This window comes from Amphiprion ocellaris, chromosome 22 (assembly GCF_022539595.1).
Source record: "Amphiprion ocellaris isolate individual 3 ecotype Okinawa chromosome 22, ASM2253959v1, whole genome shotgun sequence".
NCBI lineage: Eukaryota > Metazoa > Chordata > Actinopteri > Pomacentridae > Amphiprion > Amphiprion ocellaris.
Genome location: NC_072787.1, coordinates 11,603,781 through 11,626,553, shown reverse-complemented (window position 1 = coordinate 11,626,553; position 22,773 = coordinate 11,603,781). Strand labels below are relative to the sequence as shown.

The window sequence follows — 22,773 nt, the reverse complement described above, 5'->3', positions numbered from 1 at the left end:
TTGTGAAAATTGCACAAAGCGCACATATGACCCACATGTGTTCTTGACGATCAGGGGGGACCTTCTCCATATCTCATTATATTCCCCTATAGCATATCAGCATCTCCCTAGGTGAATGTGTATACATGCAGAGAGAAAGAGAAAGACTCAGATGATTCATATTATCTTTATCACCCTGCTACAGGAGTCGACTTGCCTCCCCTCTTTCCTCCTCCCCATTATGTAAAACTATGGATTACGTTTGGTATGCGCATGAATCCTGAATTCAAAGGTGTGTGTTTGTATGCATGTGTACGTGTTAGTGACTTTATAGCGCATGTTTGAGAGGAAAAGGGGAGTGGGGTATATATACATCCATGCATGCATGTATGCATCCATGCAGAGACCCCCTCCATCTCTCCCTCTACCTCTCTTTCCCTCCCTCTCTCTCCATCTATCATGCATCCATAGGTCTATCAGCTTCGGGAATGAGGTGTGGAGAGAGAGGAAGGGGCGAAGGGTACACGGGGGGGAAGAGAAATAAATTTAGCCCCCCTACTTTAAAAATGCACATACATTTCCATACATTGAAAAGGCAGTGAGGTGCACACACCCTTGCTGCTGTATCCCCAATAACCCCCCACAACCACCACCACCAGCAGACATATACACGCACACACACATCCACACACACACACACACACACACACCCACACACACAAACACACACACACACACACACACCCCAAAACACCAAATACAGCAAAGATGAATGTGTGTATCCCGTTCAGTGGGTGCGGGTGAAAATCTACCCCTTGCCATATTTATCTTCATAAGAGCAGAAGGTGCATGTGTGTTTGTCTGTATACATACTGGTTGTATGCCTGGACTCTGTGTGTGTTTGTTTTTGTGTGTCTGTGTGTACATAAGTTCATTTACCTCACCTGAAGAAAAAAAAAAGAAGACCCTTGCAGCTCTCATGCTGTATATATAAAAAAACAGCTCAACAACATAGATTTTCTTGATTCCTGAATGTAAATGCACAACAGAGTATTGCAGCATGTAACGCGGCTCCAAAATAAGCAATTCAGTCAAGCGAACGTCTCAGGAGTTTGTGAATCGCAGCACCTTCGCGCTAAATCCGCAATTCCCAAACTCCTTCCTTTTTTCATTTCCATACCAAAATGTATTTGTTGATGCATAGATTGCAAATAGTTTATAGTCTATTTGCCATCTGTCATGTTGCAAGGCTTTCAGATGCCAAAACAACAACCACGACCTTTCCCTAAAACGCTGCCGAAACACCCACCCCTTGTAGATAATGACGGCCTGTCGTGAGAGAGGAGAGAGAAACACGAGTGTGGTATTATTAAGCGAGACTAGTTTGTTCGGGAGAAGTGTTTTTGGCTTTTAAAAAGTTCCATTTTGCACTCCCCAGGCGCCACATATGGGTTACCCCAGGGAGGCGTGTGTGTGTGTGTGAGTGTGTGTGTACAGGGGTGTAATATGTGTGTGTACTCTAAAATATTCTGACTGAGCTGTCTAGCGGCTCACAGAGCAGAGAGATGTGTCCTGTCTCCTGCATTCAAATGTGAGTGGGTTTTGGAGAGCAAAAGTAAACAGATATGCTTGCTTGAACACACACAAGCACGTGTGTATGCGCGCACCTGCTGTCTCGACATGTATGCATGCATGTACGCACAACCACACACAAACACTGTACGAATGCCAGCGTAGGACATGTGAACACAAGATGTGTGTGTAAAGTGTGTGTCTCCCCATCTGTTGTCCATCCGTATTTCAACCTATCTGCCCATCAATCTCAACGCTGGAACGTCTGCACAGCTTTGCCACGCTGACAAACACAGCGGTGTCATTCAAGCAATAAATATTTAAAAAAGAATGCTTCCTACAGGACAGTCATCAGAACGCTGGTCGTCATTGGATGTGCCCTTTCATAGCCTGCGAAGCTGCAGTTTTATAGGCAATATAAACCTCTGCAGGTTCACATTCTCAATTCACTCCTTAAGCTCTTTAATTCTTTTCCATATCACACTTGTAGTATATGGGCTGTAATATAAGATAGCCCAAGACAATGAGCTGTCCAGTTGCTGAGGGGGTTAGCTGGCAGCGTGTTATGAGGGTAGAGGCAGGAGGGACAGCGAGAGGTCGAGTGAAGGGTAGGATGGGGCCCTTCAAACAAAATATGACCCTTAAAGAGCCTCGATTGTGCGATTCGAATCCTCCTCGCTACCATATTTCCTCCTACTCTTCCCTGTTTCTGCCCCTCCTGTTCTCACTGTCGTCCCTCCTTCACTTCCCTCTTTCCTCACTCAATCCATTCACACACAGATGTGTTGTCTGTCATGACCATGATGATAAATTAGCGCGGGTGCTGCTGGTGAAATAGGAGCTGGTGTCTGAGTGCAGAGGGCGATCCAGTGGACAATGCCAGGGATGAACCATTGATTGTTCAGCTGTGACTCGGTCTGGAGAAACACTTTGGATGGGATCGTGTTGGAGTCGTATTTGCTTCTAGCACAGTTACAGTGTCACTGGATGGTACTTTATGTGAGAAGCTGTCGGGCAAAAAAAATTCTTTAAACACGTTTCAGTCACGGGGGTTGTGTTTCTTGTTTCTTTTCATCGTATTTGTTATTTCACAAAAAATAACCAAAATAAAATAGGAAAGAATGAAAAGAAACGTTTCATTTCAAACAGTATTTAATTAAACAGGGAAACATTGTTCATTTAAAGTGAATGTCATGCCTAAGCTGAAAATAAACAAAAAGAAAAAAAATAACTTTCTCGGCTTAATTTTTTTCAGGTTGTGGGAGAATGTTTGAGATGCCTGTGATTGTGTTTATGCTTGTGCCAGCAAGTACAATCACAATCTTTGCACAATCTTTGGTTACAACAATACCTGGAGCACTGCAAAAATTGGTTTCATGTATGTGTGTGTGCGGGTGTGTGTGTGTGTGTGCGTGTGTGTGTGTTGGTGGGGGCAGAAGGGGCTGCATGCATGTGTAGGTGTTTTTTTTTTTTTTTCTTTTTTTGGAGTGAGATTCTTTTACCTGCAGGCTTTGGTTTTTGTGTGCTTGTTTGTGTCTATGCCTGCATTTGTGTGTGTATGGACATGTGTTTCTCATGAAGGCCCATGCCGGGCAAATTAATTCTCAGAAGTTGCGTGGCGGGGGCTCTCCTTCCCTTTGAAATGGGGCATACTGCTCCCTGTAATCAATAAGTCAAGCCATCTCGGCCGCATGTTGCAACCCCCCCGGCACACAGATGAAGAAGCCCAATTTACTCATCATAAATTCTGATTCCCACAATAAATATGAGAGGAGGTCCCACGGTATTAGAATATCTGGAATCTCAGGGGCGCTTGAAATGCCGACCGGCCCTCGCCTCAGCCTGGAGTTGCTTTGTTGGTTAGAATATGTGTTTTGTGTTGAATAATGATGATGTGGGGTCAGGAATATTTATTTTTGATCTAAGAAAGAAAAAAATAAGGTACTTTTATTAATGAAAGTGTGCTGTTTTCCTGTCTGCAATTACACAACACGCAACATCAAATCAAATAAATGTTTCCATATTCAGTGAAAACACATTACGTGCATCGCAGACAGTTTTGTCCACCTTTTGACAAAAATTTCCCTGTTCTTTAAATCTGGGCATTTTCTAATGAACCCCGACAGGCACCTCCAGACAAGTGGTGACGTGTGCAGGCATAGGCATGTGACGTCGGGGACACACTAATCTAACGGACAAGTGCTGTCTCTCCTGTTTAAAGTCCTTCTGCTCAGTAGGTCCAGGCACATGACAGTGACCTAGGGAAGAGAGAGTGTGGCAGAGAAGTGACACACCTACACCGATCGGAATGGGGCGCTGCTGAATCGGCTCCTTCAATGGGGGTTAGTCTATAAAAGGAGGCCAAGAATAAAGGTTAGAGGAGGAAGAGGTTGTTCACACATCTGTAACATCTCTGTTTTTGTTGTTGATCACTCCATACAAAGCTACTTGTACATATGTTGGCAAGTGTCACTGTGTTTTTATGCATGGCGCAAAAATGATTTAATGCAACATGGCATCCCCAACACCAGTGGCGCTCTATCTATCTTCTTTTTGGCAAGGACTTCCTGCTCTCTGGAGCGGTTCCGTCGATACATGACATTTATGAGGCTCCCATGAGCCCCGGCACATGTTGCCCAGACAACTGAGACAGCTTCAGCGCCATGACAACAAAACGCCAAATACTGTCACGGCCAAATGTGAGTGGCCCACAGCCAACATAGCAGTTGAAACTGTCCAGGAGTGAACAAATCAAAGTTTAAACAAAAGCTTGTTTCGGCTGATAAGAACAGAAAACACATGACATGAGACGATAAGAAGAGAGGACAGGAGTAAGACTTCAAGAGGGGGACTAAATTTAGAAAAAAGCAAACTGGAAGAGAAAGCAGTTTTCCATGTTAGTCAATACAGCTGTCTTCATTTGTAAGGCAGTGTTAAGAGCACTAATTCCTGACCTGTTAGTTACATCTGAGAAGAGAGAGCTTTGCCGGGCGCTAATCCATAAGTCTGCTGCTAAGTGGTTCATCAGCGAGTGCCTGAGATCGAATGTCACCAATTAAGATGCCTAAATGCCTGGCTAATTGTGCTCAAAGTGTAGCGCTCTGTCTCTCACATGATCACACGTGATTAGGGACGGCACACACACATACGCACACCTAGCTAATTGTGGGCAGTTCAGCTGTGGAGTTTGACAACATGAAAGCAGTTGTAAGTATGAGAGAGAACACACGATTTGATTGGCAAAACAATTTACCCACATAGTCACATCATTAGCAATTAAGATCAAACACATTTCAGCTTTATTGGACAATAAAACCGATGGAAGCTTTTAATGGTTGAGTATTTAAAGATAAGCTGAAACAAGCTGATGTAAAAAAAAACACAATTAAACCGACATGGAATGAAATTAAACATAGATCCTCTTGTCAATATTATTAACGAAACCAAATTCAAATGTTCCAATGTCAACTATTAGAAAATCATTTTGTATAGTAAATATTTGGCTTTTAAGTCCTATTACATTGATTTCCTCTTCTTCTTTTTTTTTAAGCAAGAGAAGAATATGGTTTCCTCTTCATCAAATATAACACTTACAGTGTGCATTTGGAGGAGGAGAGATCTTGTGAAGAATGAGAGCAGATAACATCTGCTCCAGGCCTCTCCCTGCCTTGGCCCACAGGTCTGAAGAGCAGAGCGAATTGTGTCTGAAAGGGGATGATACCCATCGGAATGTTAATGGTGCTGAATATTTCAGAGGTGGGATCATCACATGGCAGAAGGAGGACGGGTGGGTTTCCCGAAAGCATTTAGTGGTCGAAGTTCCTCTCTGTTATTGTAAACCCGGAGTCAAAGATGATTTCAATGCACAGCTAACAAGGCCCAGTTGCTGTCGGGGAGGTTTGAAATGGTTGTCTCTCCCCCTCTGTCTCTCATAACACACTGAAAAAGTTAAACCTTCCCTGTTGAATGGCTCTGAATAATAACACTTTTTTTTCTTTTTTTCAACTTTTTAGTTCCATTATATTTAATTCAACTTTGAATCAATGGAACTACCAAGTAAAACTGAAAGAAAACAAAGAAATCCTTTTATTTTCCTTCCTCAGAACTGGATGTGCATAAATCTCAGGATGTGCAGCTTAAGTAAAAGAAGCTGCTTTCAGACTGAAATCCATTCAAAAGCAATAAACACAGGTAACTCATATTCCTTGTGGCTCTTTTACAGTATTTGTCATGATGAAATATCAACTAGCCATTACACATATGGTAAATCCAGTTGCCATAGCTATATGACATAAGTGCTTCTTAAGGTTTTTTTTTCTAAGCAAGAAAGAAAAATCTTGGGAGCCATAAAAAAAACAAGGGGATTGCCCCAACAGTCCTTATAAACATCTGGTAACCACTACGGTACCTTTATTTCAGCCAAAATGACTGGTTGCGTTAGCCTTGAGAAAGTGAGAGAGAAAGAAGAGGGATAGACTGAGAGGAGGCTCTTTTTTGGCCAAAGCAACATTGAAGGGGGAAGAGGTAGAAAAGAAGGAACAGAAGGAAGAGACGAGGTCTAAAATTAAAAGAATTATTGCATGCTCCCAGATGTGTGCAAGGAGGATGACCTGGGAAAGTCAAAGTTGTCCCCCATCAATCATTGCCATATGCTTCTAGAGAAATGGATCCTGCAGGACACTTCATATTCCTCTTTCTGATTAGTTCATTTGAGAGATGAAGAAGGAAGGGGAAAAAATGGATGGTGGTGCTCTCTGAAAATGGACGGCCCTGGTGTAACCCAAGAACAGAGCGGGTTCAATGTCAAAATTAAGGCCTGCTATTTAAGACTTCAGGGATCTTTTTTTTTTTTTTTTGTCGGTCTCTTCCTCACTCACCACCCCCCTTCTCCTCCTCCTGTGCTCCATCTTTTCTTTTCAGAGGTTGGTGTCAGGGAGCGATAGAGCGAAGGCAATGTGTTCTTAACTCTGATCAAAGCAGGGAGAGAGGAAAGCTTTTCTAATGACTGGCATTCACTCTCCTTTCTTAATCCATCTCTCCTCTTTCCCTCTCCTGTCTCCCATCCCTCCCCTCTCTCTTTCACTCGCCTTTCTCTCTCAGGGCATTGGTAATTATCGGTGAGGTCTTAGTGACTGCAAATGAAATTACCATTTAAGAGAGAGGGAGAAAGAGACATCCCCTTTGCCATAGGAGAGGGCTTAAGTGAGGCAGCTAGGGTTTCAGCTATTGATTTTTAAACTGCTACATCAGAGAGTGTAATGCTTTCATAATTTCAAATAAACTGTCTGGTTACGAAGTACTAATGAGAGAAAGAGTGAGAGCAGACCAAAAGAAGTAAGAGAGTGATGGGGGCTGAATTTTAAGTGTTGACGTGCATACGGGGAAATTGAACTAATGTACTGGTCAGACACAGTGATCAATGTGTCAGTAATCCTGCAGCAACTAGTAGTTTTAAAAAGAAATTTCTGGTGGTTTGCTAAATATTTTCAAAGCGATAATTAATGTTGAATATGTAAACACAAATGTCATTGTTGAACTGGGAGCTCTAATACGATCTGATTTTATACACCCCCGTAGTACCAACAGGTAATAAATAGAAAATGTAGAAAATGTAGAATGTGTCGTGATTTCATTTCACACAAACAGCGCAACTCAGCTGGAAAAATATATTCCTACAAAAATATCAATTTTCCAGCTGCCTTTTAAAAATACGAGCGTGCTAGGTAGTCAGTCTTTCTTGCAGATGTAAGTCACACATTCATGAGAAATTTTCAAACGTGTGATACATAAAATAATATCCTTGGCCACAGGTAATTGAAGTAATGGCCGTTCTTTTTTCCATTGATACAATAAAGAAAGGTAATAAAGATGAGGGATGGAGAAAAGGAAGATAGATTTTTGGATGACACTGCATAAACCCAAATCTCTCTCTCCCTCTCTTTCTGTTTTCCTCCCTCTCTCTTTCTTTCTCTCTCTCTCTCTCTCTCACCACAGACCGCAGGCCGTTGGAGGCAGCTTAGAAATCTCTTACATCTGGAACAGCCATAATTCGTGGGATTTGGCCTGACAGCCATGACAGGCATTGGGGCGGCCAGCAACAACTGTCTCCTGTGTTAGCAGCAGTGTGTGTGTTAGCTCCGTGTCTGTGAGACAGACAGAGAAAGACGAAGAGCAAGAGACAAAGAGTGACAATATAAAGTATGCGTGTATAAATGCAACTTTCTTTATTTCTACAGGGAGCTTCAGGAAGATTAGACTCACCTGTACAGGGTCTGCACAACTTTTTTTTGTTTTTGTGAGTTTGGACATTTATTAGGGCCTCTGTATACATTTATCACATACATTCACCGTACAGTGGTGGGAAGTAACATTTACTAAGTGCTGTGCTTTTAAAGTTTTCCCTTAAATCTGACTATATACTTCTACTCTGATGTGTTCAAGAGGCAAATGTGGCGTTTTTAATTCCACTACATATATCTGACACTGTTTACTGGCTGCCGATTCATACTTTAAAATAATATCATCAATAAATCAAATATAATTTTTTAAAAATTGTTTTTGTTAAATATTAAAATATTCCACAATATATTAAGTAATTAGTCTAATTTGGATTGTACACATACAAATATAGTTTCAAATAATGTATCTAAAATCTTGATTGAAAAAAGTTTTTACACATTTACACAGATAATAATAAAATACACTAACGTGGGCATATCTGCATAATTACTATTTATTTTTGATGTTTTTAGTTGATTTGAGAACACATATTATTCATCTTTAAGCCACATTTTTAATTGGCTTTTGCTTATATATAAATGTTTTTTTTTTATATTATCATGTGCGGCTTTTACTTAAGTTAAAGTTATAGATGTTTCTTCGGGCAATATTATGAATGTGACAGAAATAATAATAATGAATAAATAATATTTTAGAAACAATAAATATTGATGATCATTTAGAGAAAAGAAAAATATTTTAGAAATCATTTTGAAGATCACCTCAGATACTGTACATATACCTCGTTCTGTGTTTCTACACTTTTCTACATATGTATGCATGCACACGTATCCAGGAGATATAAACTGACTCGCAGCAGAAAAAGCAGTACCGTCCATGTGTTTCATGGCGTGCCAGAGGCTCCCTGTGTCGGCCCTAAATATTACACACAGACAGTAGCTATCACTTCCAAGCCTGAAATCCCACATTCCACATTCCTGATTCCAACGGCTCGCCTGCTAAGCTGGGCACCACATGAAGAGCCATTGTTAGAGAGAGAGAGGGGTCATGTATCTCTCCCTCGCACTCTGTCTGTCTGTCTGTCTGTCTGTCTGTCTGTCTGTCTGCCTGTAGCTCTCCGGGCCCTCCTTCCCTCTCTCGCTTTGTCTCTCCGCCCATATATCTCTCACTGTCACAGTCTCCATCTGTGACTCTCTTGCTCCGTCTATCTTTCTATTTCTCCCTCTGCCGGTTTATCTTTATCTCTCTTACTTATTCCTTTTCTCCTCCGCTGTGCTTCGTCGCCCACTCTCCCACTCAGTTTTTCTACCATCTTGCATGTGTTTGTTTATTCCGTTTCTATACCTTGCTCAGCCTCGTGTCTCCCACTGATGCTACTTGTCTGTGGCTCTCCTTCTCTTTACAAGACTCTTACTTTGCTTTCTGCTTCTTTTTTTTCTTTGTCTTCCTCCCCTCTGTACCCTGCTGTCTGTCTCTCCATCTCCCTCTCCCTCTGTGTCTCCAGATATTCATGTAGAGATTTTCTCACATGTTAGATATAGATTTATGACCCCAGCCAGATCCCCGTGGCCACTAAATTTGATACCATCCACTAAGCCACATTGTTTTTTTGTGTGTTTGGGCTTGTCTGTTGTGTGTGACTGTGGGTAAGTATGTATGTGCATGTCTGTGTGCGTGTCTGTGTGTGTGTGTGTGTGTGTGTGTGTGTTCATGCATTACAAGGTGGAGGCGGGTGACTTTTAAAGGGTTAGCTTGGGTACGGTGGGCGCAGAGGAGGAATTTACAGTTTATTGAAGCACAGCAGTCAGGTGTGTGTGTGTGTGTGCGTGTGCCTATGTATGTGTTTGTGTGTGTGTATGTGTGTGTGTGCGTGTGTGAGAGAAAGAGAGCGCCTGTGGGTGCCAGGTGACCAGGCTAACCTCTTGGCTGGTGTTTTGGATTTAGCCTTTGGATAGCGGAGAAAAATAAAAATTGGAATGCTTTTTCAATTACAGATCAGAAAGAGAGTGAACAAAGGCAGGAGTAAAGGAAAAGATGAGTTATTGGGATCTAATATATCAAGGCTTTGCACTCCTAAAATCTGAGTGCATTAATTTTAGCTTTTGGAACATTTTGTACTTGAACAGTTCAGCAGAGTCACATAATTTTGTTCAGGTTTTTAAAATGATTTCTGATTTGTGTTGCAAAAGTTGTATTTCAGGATACTATGTATGTGTGTCATAAAAAAATTAGCATAAAGCTGAGAAGTTGTTCTTTGCGGCAGTCCCCCCGACCCCTCCACGTCGTCTAATAATCTTAGATTCTCATGCATTTGACATGACACTACTGAGCTGTATTATATTTGAGCTCCGAAGTATGCACACATAAGTGCAAAAATAGACCATGGGTAGAATCGAATATGAAGACACACAGACACACACCTGTGGAAGACAGTCACTGTTACTTTGTTTTCGATGCATGTTATTAATTCTGACAGTAGTCTGTTTAAAGGTACTCGTCCTCTGCCATGCATATTTTATTGGCTGTAGGTGGTATTTGTTGTGTATTTACGTCTGTTTGTTTGAATACTGCATTCCTTCAACCTATTCCACAAGTTGTCAAGGGTGGGGTATTTTAAAATGGCATTGTAGAGGATTGTAATATTGATGTTTGTTTGTGTGATGTGAAATGCTATTCCCCTTTTGATGTTTGGCTGGGAGGAGATACACAAAATAAAAGCCGTGCAAAATAAAGGTGTGTTTTTGCACGTTTGAGTATGTTCCCTCAAATTGTTTATCTGTCAGTCAGACAGAGTGTGCGCACATTGTCTGCGCTAGTGCGTGTGCTGCCATGCATGTGTGAATGCGTGCATGTGTCCAAGTCTACATCTAAAAGCCATATCTGGCTTCAGATCAAATGGTGTATGAAGGAGGGGAATGACAGAAAGAGAAAGTGATAGCTCTTTAATGTTACCTATTCACTCTCAAACCCAAATATAAGACCAGGAACACACAGAATAGGCAAGTGTGTTTTAGAGGAAAAGGAGTGACATGAAACACTTATGTAGAAAAGCTCTGAACATGACGTCGGCTTTGTAGCGGGGGGGAAATGTCTCACGAAACAGAAAGAAAGTGAGTAAATTGGATGGAAGGAAGAGAGAAGGCTGGGGCATGGAATAAAACCGCAACACGCACTTTATTGTTTGTTTGTGTACGTCAAGGTACAGTGATATTTTGTTTTTGACTGAATACTAACTATTGTGTCTCAGTTTTTCTTGTTCTGTTCTGAGGTGTCTAAACTTTCACTGCTGGTGTCTGACGAAGATGTTTTTATGACAACTGCATTCATGTCCAAATGACTGTGTTGATTCATACTTTTTTTTATCTCTGAAATTACTATACTGTTGCTTCTCAATAGTCAGTTTAATATGGTAATAATTTTGTGCATGGCTTCTGGAAATATGTTACAATGTTTTAACAGTCAAGTAATTTTCGCCCTTGCAATGATATATGTTTTGGCCGTTTCTCCTCATCTTTGTCCTCCTTGTTTCATACTTTTTTGTGAGCAGAAAAGGATTAAAAATATTTACTGTCTACATTTCTCCTACAAGTCCTTTTTTGATTCCTCACTTTCCATTTTCCCTTTCTTTCCTGCTCTTTTTACTCCTAATTCTGAACAAGTGCTGTGCTGTGACTCAGATAAGTGCAGATATGTGAATAAAGGTATCTCTGTCTTCCCTTCATAGGCTGCTGTCCTTCTCTCTTGTGTGGTTGTTAAAAACTCAGATGCACCCACTATGTGACTCATGCACACACACTCACACACATTCAGTCCCCCACATTCCTCTCCTTGTTGCAGTCACCTTGTTTCACTCTCTCTCCTTACCAGGAAATTAACCTTGACATTTCCAAGATATAATTCCCTGTAATAAAAATGTGTCTGTAAATATATATAAACCAACGTGTGAAATATTCATAGAAGGATCCACATGTGAAGGAGGCCTGCATATCAAAGCTGATGGCACCGCTGGGGAGGGATTTCTTTCCCTATCTGCCATCTTAACACAGTCATCATCCAGGGATCAAGTTCCTGCTATGAACATTACTTAGTGTAGGACTGTTGTTGCATTCAATGGGAACCTTCAGCACGGATAAATGAACAGCCTGCCTCAGATGTACTGTCTATTCAGGAACAAAATGATATAATAATTAGAATAACTGTAATGACCAAAGTGCAGGAGCAGAGGAATGTTAAATGCCGAGTGAGACTTGAAGGCTTACAGATTTAAAAAAAAAAAAGAAAAATCTGACATGTTTCAAAGACAGTAGGGCCAATGATACATGATGAAGAGAGAGTGCAACACATAATTTGGATAGCGAACACTGGTTAAATTTTGTATCTATTTCAGCTTTGGTACCAGTGGTCTAGTCAAAAGATATATTTACACTCTTATGTATTTTCTTTATGTGGAGTATCAGTCCACTCAGGCCACCACTGAAATAGATCGGTGGAGTCACAGTATACCATGTTCCCCTCCAGCTGTGCTGTGTACTTAAGTTCAGACCCGCTATAATGCTGAATACCTGTCAGCATGTAGTAGCTACAATCTCTTTCTATCACAAACTGATTTCACAATGTTAGGTATTTTTTGTTTGGGATTTTTACCGTTGTGAAACACTGTCGGCATGTGGCTATGTATGTGTACATTACTCCATACGTAACTGTGATCTTTGCACATGTGCATGCACGCTTGCATGCTCCCGTCATAATGGAATGACAGTGATGCGAATCCAAAATGGCTGGTTTTAGTATTTGGACACCGAGGTGAGGGTAAAATGAGGCAGGAGGGATACAGTGAAACAGAGAGGGAGTGCAGGAGAGGGTGAGGGAAGCGTGCGGCTAGGTAGTGATCATATAATACCATCATGGAACGCCATCACTCCCTGTCTGACCGGCCTCATTTTAGGGCAATGGAACTCCAGAGGAAAAGGCGCCAATGGCACATTAGTCTGCCTTGGAAAATCACCCTCATGTTTTTATTCATGCCTGCACCACAAACAACAACAGAATTTGATTTTCAGTGTAAATATTCTGGACCAATGCAGTCACCGAATGAATTATTAGTGAAAATGTATGCACCAGAGAAGATAGATAGATAGATAGATAGATAGATAGATAGATAGATAGATAGATAGATAGATAGATAGATAGATAGATAGATAGATAGATAGATAGATAGATAGATAGATAGATACGTTAACACAGCTTGTGGAAAGAAAAACTAATGTCATCTGTAAGTGGCTCCTAATGAACACCTCTGATCATTTCCCAGTGTAATGGCATCTCCATAACCCAGTCCCCCTCTAATCACTACCTCTTCCTGCTGGGCCTGAGTCATATCCTGCGGAGCCTGATGATGCTAACTAGGATGGTACATGTGCCTCCCGTGGATTACACTGCTGATGTCTCCACGGTCACAGAGGCCCTCACCGTGACAACCACGTCTCTGTGTGACTTTAGGTTCTTAACCAGATGGTCAGATACACACAGTGTCAGATGGAGATCAGCAGCAGAGCACATACGAAACACTGAGTTAAGATAAAAATAAACGTACACGGAAATTTAGAATGGACCGTGGAAATGGACACTGCTGCAATGTGGATCGAGGGAAAAAAGATCAGAAAAAAAGGAACAAAATAAAGAGCACATAGTGATTTATGGATTCACAACTCTGAAATCAAGCAGTGAACTGTAGTCCAAGGTAAAAGATTTTTTTTATTTATTTATTTGTTATTATTTTTTTAATTGGCCCTAGGATCTCCCATATATAGTTAGAACTCAAACACTCGTGTGGTAGTAGTTGTGAGATTGAAATAATTTCTCAAAAGCTGATAGTTAATGTTTCTTTTTTTAATCACTGTTGCATTTTCTTATGATGCTGACAAGTTGCATCTTTTCACACCATGTTACATAGATCTCAACTGAAAGACCCAATCCACACATATGTAACATAAATCTATATGCGTTCCATCACTCCACATAAAAAAACAAAAAAATAAAGTCCAGTTATTTCACAGGCTGTACTGTGGAGTTGCTACCAGACTTCTAAATACACCCACGTATGCACAAATGTATAACTGCCATAGTTTTCCAACATTTCTGTGGTATGTACCACAACTTCCCTGTTACTCCATTCAACAATGTGAAGCTCTGATAAGAATACTGACAAAGCTCTGTTTATCCCTCTTTTGTCAGTGCATTTCAGTGGCTTTTGTTTCCCTTTTTCAGGCAACATATTTGGTGGTTGCAAGGCCAAAGAAATGGCATTTTGTTTGTCAAAACCAATGTTATGAAGTGTAGATCTTCAAAGATGTTTGCATCCATGAAAAGATAAAGAAACTGCAACATTTTGGAATTTTGCTTTCAGCTTCGGTGTTATTCACCTGCATAGCCATTCATCCTTGTTTATCATAAACATTCTTACAAAATCAATTAATACTGCATGGAAGAGGCCGAAGTCCCTTGTTAACGATTTGTATTGAGGTGCCACTTGAAGGTAATCAATGGTAAGATCTTGCCAGATTCTGAAAGGTAACCTTGAGGTTTGTGCAAAGCTTGCTGAGGATAATAAAATATTGCACTTAGATCAACTGAATGACTATGTAAGTAGTCATATTCTTTATAGTTTCTTCTATTTCGATTGCTTCATAAAGATATAAACGCTGCACAGGCCAAACATCATGAGTGTACAGACTGCTTGTAAGAAAGCATTTCTCGCATACCAGAAAAGGTGATTGCTGTTTTCTATGAGAATAATGGGGTCATTTGTTGCTTTCAGGTAGATTGGACGTGCTTGGACAAAAAAGGATCAAAAGGTCTGTACATATCTCAATGCCAATACATACATACATACAGGATCTGTATTCTCAGAAGTGCATGAAAAAGAAAGAGTATTTCAGCTTTAAACAAGCAGCACACCTAAAGGCCTTTTGAGGCCTAAATCGAAGCCTTTCAGCAAACACAGCTGTAACATTTGGATTTTCCCAGCTGTATGCCTATGTGTTTATTTTAAAAAGAGGATGTCATATTTTTCCAGGATGCCACAATAAGGCTGAATATTTCATCTATGTCCCAACAGATCGAAAAAAAAAACCTAAAATACAACTTCTGCTCTATACCACTGCTATATGATATTGTGAAATAAAATATTGACTTCATAAACACAACAGCAGTAAAAATAAACCTCTACCAGGCTGTGTTATGCCTAGCTGCAAGCATCTATGCTTTAAAAAAGTAAGGTTGAGTGTGCAAGAAATGTGAAATTCACAAAGAAAAAAAAAAGTATTCCCAGCATGTTGCAGAATACCAATATCCTTAAGCAGGCGGGGTTTTTGATGTATAGACTCCTGCCAGTGAATTGTACAGATGAGACACTTAAGGCAAGACAATAGTGTTATAGATTGTGGCAAGAGTTAAATCAATAGACCTTCTGAGGAGTAACAAGACACCCAGTAGCAAGTGCTACTGCTACACACACATAGGAGGGGCTGGGAAACAAATGAGGACTGGCAGACAGGGGCTAAGACCTCAGTGTCACTGACTAGCCATTAGATGTTAGTGTGTATGTAGGTGTGTATCTGTGTGTGTGCATCCTTGGTCTACTCTGAACATGTGTTATGGATGTGTGTAAGTGTATGTGTGAATGTGTTTGTAAGGCATAAGCAAGAGCAGCTACCTGTGTTTTGGTTGTACTTTTATCTCTGCTTCTTGGCCCTGTAATCTCCCACTGGGCATCAAAGCAGAGCCCCATCACTAGCTCTACCACACCCCTATATATCCCCCAGATCCCTGTGTGTTAGTGTGTGTGTGAGAGAGAGAAAACAGAAATAGAAGGAGAGCCGACAAGAGTGAGAGAGAACAGAAGGGAGTAGGATGGGAGAATTAAAAACAGGAAAAGCGAAACAGAAAGTTGTGTGTGTGTGTGTGTGTGTGTGTGTGTGTGTGTGTGTGAGAGTGGATAGGTGTGTGTGTGTGAATGAGAATGAAGGAGGCTTTGCATGGAGCTTTGGACCGTCACCCAGCCATGGCTGTCATCCAAGCCCAGCCTGCGACCACCTCTCTAGGGCAGCTCCCACTAAACCCCCCCAGGTCTCACTCCCTCTTACTCCACCTCCGCTGTCTCTTCCACCTCTGATCCGGGATCAGTGGTTCCCGGGGCCTTGATAGGTGTCAAGGTCCATTAACCTGGAGCAGGTCTTATCATATTCATCAGGAAGATCAGAGATCAGATTTATCTCTGTTTTTATCAGATTTGAGGCTTCAGAAGGCTGCCAGAGATGTCATGGCTCTATGGTAATGTGATGGAGGCTGGTGACAGACAGCCCAGAGTTGCAGAGGCACACTCTAGCAGGTATAGCTGTGGATCCACACACAGTCATGGGTGCATAGACACCATAGAAATAAATACGCACATTCACACACGCACAAGCACACACAACTGCAGTCTAAATTTTTTTCAGAAGCTGTCAGCAGTTACTTGGACCTTTTTGATGGGGTTGTCAGGTTTGATTAGCTTATGAAACAGGAGTATCTCACCCACTGACCTTTCTAAGCTTTCCATCTAGAGCTAAATCTAATCTAATGTAAAAACAGTTGTAGCCCATGAGCCAACCTTGTGAGGCATGATGAGCTTTTTGGAGGCAGGTAAAATCTAAAAGTAAAGAAATAGTTCAATCAGAGTCTAGTTTCATGGACAAAGAAGGAAGACATATGAGGAAGATATTAGGGTCACATGATGAGGTGAAATAACATGGAATGATTTCCATATTTAAGTACATACCAGCCACAAAGGAGAAGACATACTCTATAGACATGCACACATATCAAGGGATATTATGGAAAAGCAGCGACTTTTTATTGAATATAAGGGGACTGTAATTTAATCTCAATGGATCTTCACCCAAAAAAATAGGTATAATTCTAAAATTGGTGGCAAATGCTGGCATTCAGTCACATTACATACAGAATTTAAACAAATCTGAGAGTAACAAATCAGCAACAATCTCTAGCCAGAGCCACAGTTGTACCATTTCTAGATTTTGTTCAGTTGATTTGTTATCTACATCGTTTTGGGTAAATATTTTCCTTTCTTCTTTTTTTTTTTTGACATGTGGCATTTCATGTCCCCACTGAATTCCACTGAATGTCAAATATTTTGAAAGGATACACTCCAAGGCTAACCACTAATTTTAATTCAGTGAGCAGCACCTCCCACATGACCTCCAGCCCTAACCCTGACCCCCCCCAGCTGCCATCCCAATGGTGCTCTCGGGTCGCTAATGAATTATTGCTGACTCATCATGGTCAGCGGTGAGTAATCAACTTGACACTCTGGGCTCAAGACACATGGCCGTGGTGCTCAAATAGCCATTTAGGTCCAGCACCCTGCCCACTACGTATATGCTGAAGTAGAAACTCGTACGCTCGTGTTTCGAAAATAAATAAATCAAAGTGCAAAACAAGAGCGGATTTTTAATATTTATACATGATAATCCACGATGAGTCACTTTGAATGAATAAAGGGGACTATTTGGTGAGTAAAACATAAATGTGACACTCTGCGTTTACTTATTTTAGGCTGGGAAACGAATAAAATGCAGTTTCTTATATAAAGAGTTTAAACGAAAGACAGAAAATAGTTTATTTTGTGCATAGGAGTCATTTTGCTTCCCAATCCGTTAGGAAAACAATGCACTGAACAAATGGTGCTTTTTGGTCAAAAAAGGAGATTATAAAGTTAAAAGGATTGTGGATTTATAAAGGAGCTTTGGAGACAAGACGACTGAGATCGCTTTTTTTCATATTCATAGAGACAAAACAGACCCAAAGCCCACAGATACACACACACACACACACACACACACACTTACACATCTCCTGCAATCCGGCCCTCATCAACATCCTTCTTGGAAAATCACTGCGGCTCTGAAAAGTCATTTCAGCCACAGTAGCAGCAGGCCCTTAAAGATTCATATTCCTATTTACTGTCTGCCTCTCCTCTTGCGCGTGCGTACACACACAAATACACACACATACACCAAGCCAACCCAGCAGGGTTAGGTTCATGAATAAAGGAGGGAATTAGAGCGGACCTGGAGAAGTCAGATAGACAGATAGAGAGAGGTGGAGGAAGAGAAGAGAGAGGGCTATTAAACTGTATGAAAAACATCGGAAGGTTGGGGCAAATCTACGGAGGGGAGGCATAATCAGCGGAGATCAACAGAAAAGGGGAAATTTAGAACAAGAGCGGAAAGAGGGAGAGAGAAGATAGAACTGAGAAAGTAAGATACAGAGGAGGAGAGGAAGATAAGAGCATAAATTGAAAGAAGACAACATATATAGAGAGGAGACAGACAGAGGGAAAGAGAGAGAAGGGTGGCCCAGTGGCTTTATGTCTAATTTAAATTGCTTGTGTCAATCCTGTGCTGCATGAAGAGATAACATTAAATGTCCATTTGTCCAAGCGTGCATTCGTGAAAAGAGCTAGATCATTGTGGTAGTGAATATCTACACACGGCTCTACATGCCAGGTATAATCTGTAAAACCTATATATAATTCTTACCCTATACGCACACACTCACACACATGCACACACAAACAACACAGATATTGACTCAAATAATAATTTTATTACTGACAAAATAATATGTCTTAAAGCAAGGAGCCCATAAGTGAATAATGCTCACTGATATGAAGCGGCCGTCTATATTACTGAAATCGGAAATATCACTGCACCATAAAACGACATTATGTACACTGAGTGAGAGAGGGAGGCAGAGAGACGGAGGGGAGCTGGATGTTAATTTTCTGCAAATGAAAGAAGAAAGAAAATAATCACAAAAACAATGACACATGATGAAAGCAGAAAAATGTCAACAATAGGGATGGTAAACATCCCTCAATCAACCAGAAAGGCTACAATCTTCACAGTATGCTACATTACCCAGATTTTATAATATGTGTGCAAGCTATGTGTGGATGTGTGTTTATTGGTGTGTATATATGTGTGTGTGTGTCATTGGGGAGAGACAGGCGAGAGGCCGTTACCCTGCACCCAGATAATAACCTGGTTTTATAATGTTGCATATCTATATTCAGGCCAATTCCCCCTGGGGGGAGTCAGAATAATAACGCTGGCCATTTTACCCCTCCTAGCGGGCGGCCATTTTCTGCCCTGATTCTCAGCATGGACCTCTCCTCATTCCCAAGGTAGCACGTAATGGATGCCGCAATGAGATGGAGTGACATTGTGGTGTCTGAAATGTGAAAAGCCTATTTGCCAACCTGCCCTCCCTCCACGGGGTTGCTGGAGGAGATATGGGAGATGTTTATGCCTAATCCTCTTTGCAGTTCCATATGTTGTCATTTCTGATGATTGTCTGTATTTATGGTAAATTGGCAAATTTAGAAAATAGGTGCAAAATGGAAGTGAAAATTTGATGTTTGTCCATAACAAATGTAATCCCATAGGTGTTTTGAGAACCTATGGCTATACCGCGTGATATTTGAATATCTAGATTGCGTGAAGTTTGCATATATTGTCAGAAAACAAGCAAAAAGTGTTTTTATTAAGATAAAAACTGAATAACACTCCTTGCATGTGATAGTTGCACAAAGGGACACTTATTATCAGGAGTGTGAATTTCTATCAAACATAAAAGTCCAAAAAAGAGGCTCGATATGAGTTCCAGACGGAGTTGGAAAGTAGAATTTCACATATTCACAAGGTTTCATCATCCACATACAATGCAAAGTCAGTTTTGTAAGTTGACGAGTGGATGAGGTCTGGAAGCAGGAGTGCCTGGATTCTCTATACTATTCTGGTGAAATACCGTCCCCCTGACCAGTCAGTTTCAATAAAACTACAGACAAAGAAAGGTTAGGGTATATAGATTTCCCATCGTAGTCATACACGGAACTGCACTGTGAGCTGGCCATCTCTCTCTCTTCTGAACTCTAAATGCTACTCACTCATATTCTCCATCCTATCCCTTACCTCTTCAATAATTCACAGACGGTAGCTTTCTCTGGCCTTTCAAACCTTTGAAATGTAACCTACATCCCACAAACACACCATTCTTGTTATCCCAATGATGACATGTGTTTATTCCAGCCCTTTGCTTGTTGAGCAGTGGTAGAAAAGGAAAGAAAAGACTTCACTCTTCAAAGACTATTGACTGGTATTGACAGGTTGATAGTAGATAAAACAAAAGTGCATTTCAGGCATATCTACTCAAATATGTCTTGATATGCCACCTTTATTTGATTTTGCTATTGATTTGTCCAGTGGCTGTCATACAAAAAAATTCCGTCTCAACCTCAAAAGGACTTCAACAATTCCAGTGAACTTTTTACACTGATTGACATTGCAGATAAAGGGAAATAATCTAAAACGTTTGAGCTAATGCCTAACAAACATGCCACTGTTGCTGGTTTAAATTTTAGCATTTCAAAACTTATGTATACTTGATGAGGACAGTTTTGATTCTGCGTGTGGCATGGTCATGTGTAGTTAACCACACCATATTCACCAGATCTGGCACCCTACGACTTCCTCCTAATCCTCAAAATGAAATTCAAGTTGCCGGGTCACCGTTTTGACTGAGTATGCGTTGCAGCCGGTGCTCAAACAGGACATCCAGGGAGCGTTCCAGATGTGGGACGAGCACTGAGAGCAGAGCAGAGCTTGCACAAGTTGACTAAATTTAAATCGGGCATTGTTTTTGCTTTTTATAGGCACACACAGACTTGCGAGTTTTTGATCGGACCTCATATGTATTCATCTTTGATTACCCATCACCAGGACTGGGGAAATACATGAGGGGAAAACAAAAACATAAATTACAAAAAAAAAAACAAAACTACATTCTGGGAATATTCCCCTGTGAAAAAGTTTGAAAACTTATGGGCAGCAACATCGAGTCTAGTCTATAGCAGTTTTGTTGAGTGTAATAAATCAGTCCAACAGGGCTTGTGAAATGGAGGACAGTTGGAGAGTGCAGTATAGGCAGTCAGAGAGAACAGCTCTGTCCAAGACAATCATATGATGTATCATTCATACTGTCAGTATGGTGTCTCTCCACCTCCCCTCCTTCTCTCTCTCAGTCTCTATGTCTGTCTGTCTCTCTCACTCTGGACTCATCTAGTCTCCTGTGGAGGCTATGATGAAGCCCAGCTCTCTCCATCACACACAGCTCCCCAGCTGCTCAGGGATTACACATTTCAATGATACATTCACACACGGTGCCATTCAAATAGCATCTTGTGCTGTATATTCCCTCCAACAACAACACCACAAACAGATATCCTTGTAAAAATGCAACTGGTTCTTGCTGATAATTAACAATGACATGCAGTTTTGCTATTTTACATATCTTACGAAACTTCCCAGAGACATCAAGGACATAATAACAGTGTGTCCTTTTCAGCTGTAGAACTAGTTTAGTGGTATGTCTATTAATTTGCAGTCTCATTTTATTCATCTTGGACTGTGCAAGGTGGTTTTAAAAGAGCGAGTGCTGCCTCAGAATCATTTGACCTCTGTGATTTGCTAATGAATGCTGGGAGCAATCACCGTTTCCCAGAAAATGGACAAAAATGATCCCTCATCTGTGAACCTAATCACTTACTGCCATTACTGTGTGTGTGTGTGTGTGTGTGTGTGTGTGTGTGTGTGTGTGTGTGTGTGTGTGTGAGTGTGTGTGGCTGTCTGTGTGATTATCATCCCTGAATGACATAGTTGTTTGGAATGATCCTGTAGAGAGAGGGGGGGATGTTCCTCAAGGTGAAGAAGCAGAGCTGGGTGGGATACAAACTTTTAAAAATTTTTTCTTTTACATCAACAGCTGAACAGAGGTATAGACTAAGAGGAAATATTGACAAAAAGAGTGAATCTAAAGACACTATGACATGGAGGCAAAAGGGCGAGTGACCACAGGAAAGAGTGAAGTAATTATAAAATTCGCCACATGCTGCAGCCAGATACTGAGCTGGGTTTTTCATTTAAAAAGAAAAGTCGCATGAATGTAGTCCTTACTATTGAGTATGCTATCCAACATTATGCTTGAAGTATTACAGAATTAGAGTTTGTACCTGCTCTTTAGATCAGACCTAACACCCACACTTCCACCTCAAACACCTAGTCAAGACCCAAAGGCCCCAGACTTGCAAAAGCAGACACCCAGTTTACACTATGTTGCCTGTTTTATCCACGTTCTGTCATCTTTGTTTCTCTTATTGTTTTGTTCCCACACTGTTTTCATTCCTAATAAAGTGTGTTGAGAGTTTGTATCAAATGCACTACAAAGGGATGTAATGTGTGCGACTGTGTGTACAAAACTGGAGAAATGTCACAAGACAGACAGAGAGACACAGAAAGACGGAAACAAAGCAAAGGTCATGCTCTGCATTGTGGGATCAACTGAGTCCCTTGAAATCTCATTTCCAAGGACCAAATCTGATCACCGCCTCAGACGTGGACACAGAGCTGGAAAACGATGAGGCAAAGAAAAGAAAAAAGAAAATGCAAAAGTAGCGGAAGAGGACAAGAGGAAAACGAGGAAGTGCCAGAGGAGGAGGTGGAGGAGATTTGAATGAGACAATTCCATTTTGCTTGTCTGCTTTTTATCTCGAGCACTAATGGCTGAGAACAAAGAGAAATCCCACAATAATCTACTTCTCCATCAAACCCTGCTGTCACTTGTATGGGAAATGAAACGATCAAATGACAGAGGGCACCCCCAAGCTTTCTATTTCTCTCTTATTTTTTTTATTTCTCCTGCTCACCTGCTCCTTTGCTCTTTCTCTGAACATAAGGGTAAAGGAGATGAGAAAGAAGCACACACTGCTGGAAGTCCTCTGAATTAATTAATCATGTTTATTCTTAGTTCTCTGCTGAGTACACAGTATGTTATTCACTCACACTCTCAGTGCAACTTAAATAG

The 22,773-nt window shown here is 41.0% G+C and overlaps 1 long non-coding RNA gene across 1 annotated transcript in view; it reads left to right on the top strand.

Annotated features, from left to right (window-relative positions):
• Positions 1-11,510, top strand: part of LOC129347956 (uncharacterized) — a 29,243-nt gene extending 17,733 nt beyond the window's left edge. The window contains exon 2 of the long non-coding RNA XR_008600314.1: positions 7,546-11,510. This is a non-coding gene — a long non-coding RNA (uncharacterized LOC129347956). The remainder of the gene's footprint in view (positions 1-7,545) is intronic.
• Positions 11,511-22,773: the final 11,263 nt, after the last annotated feature.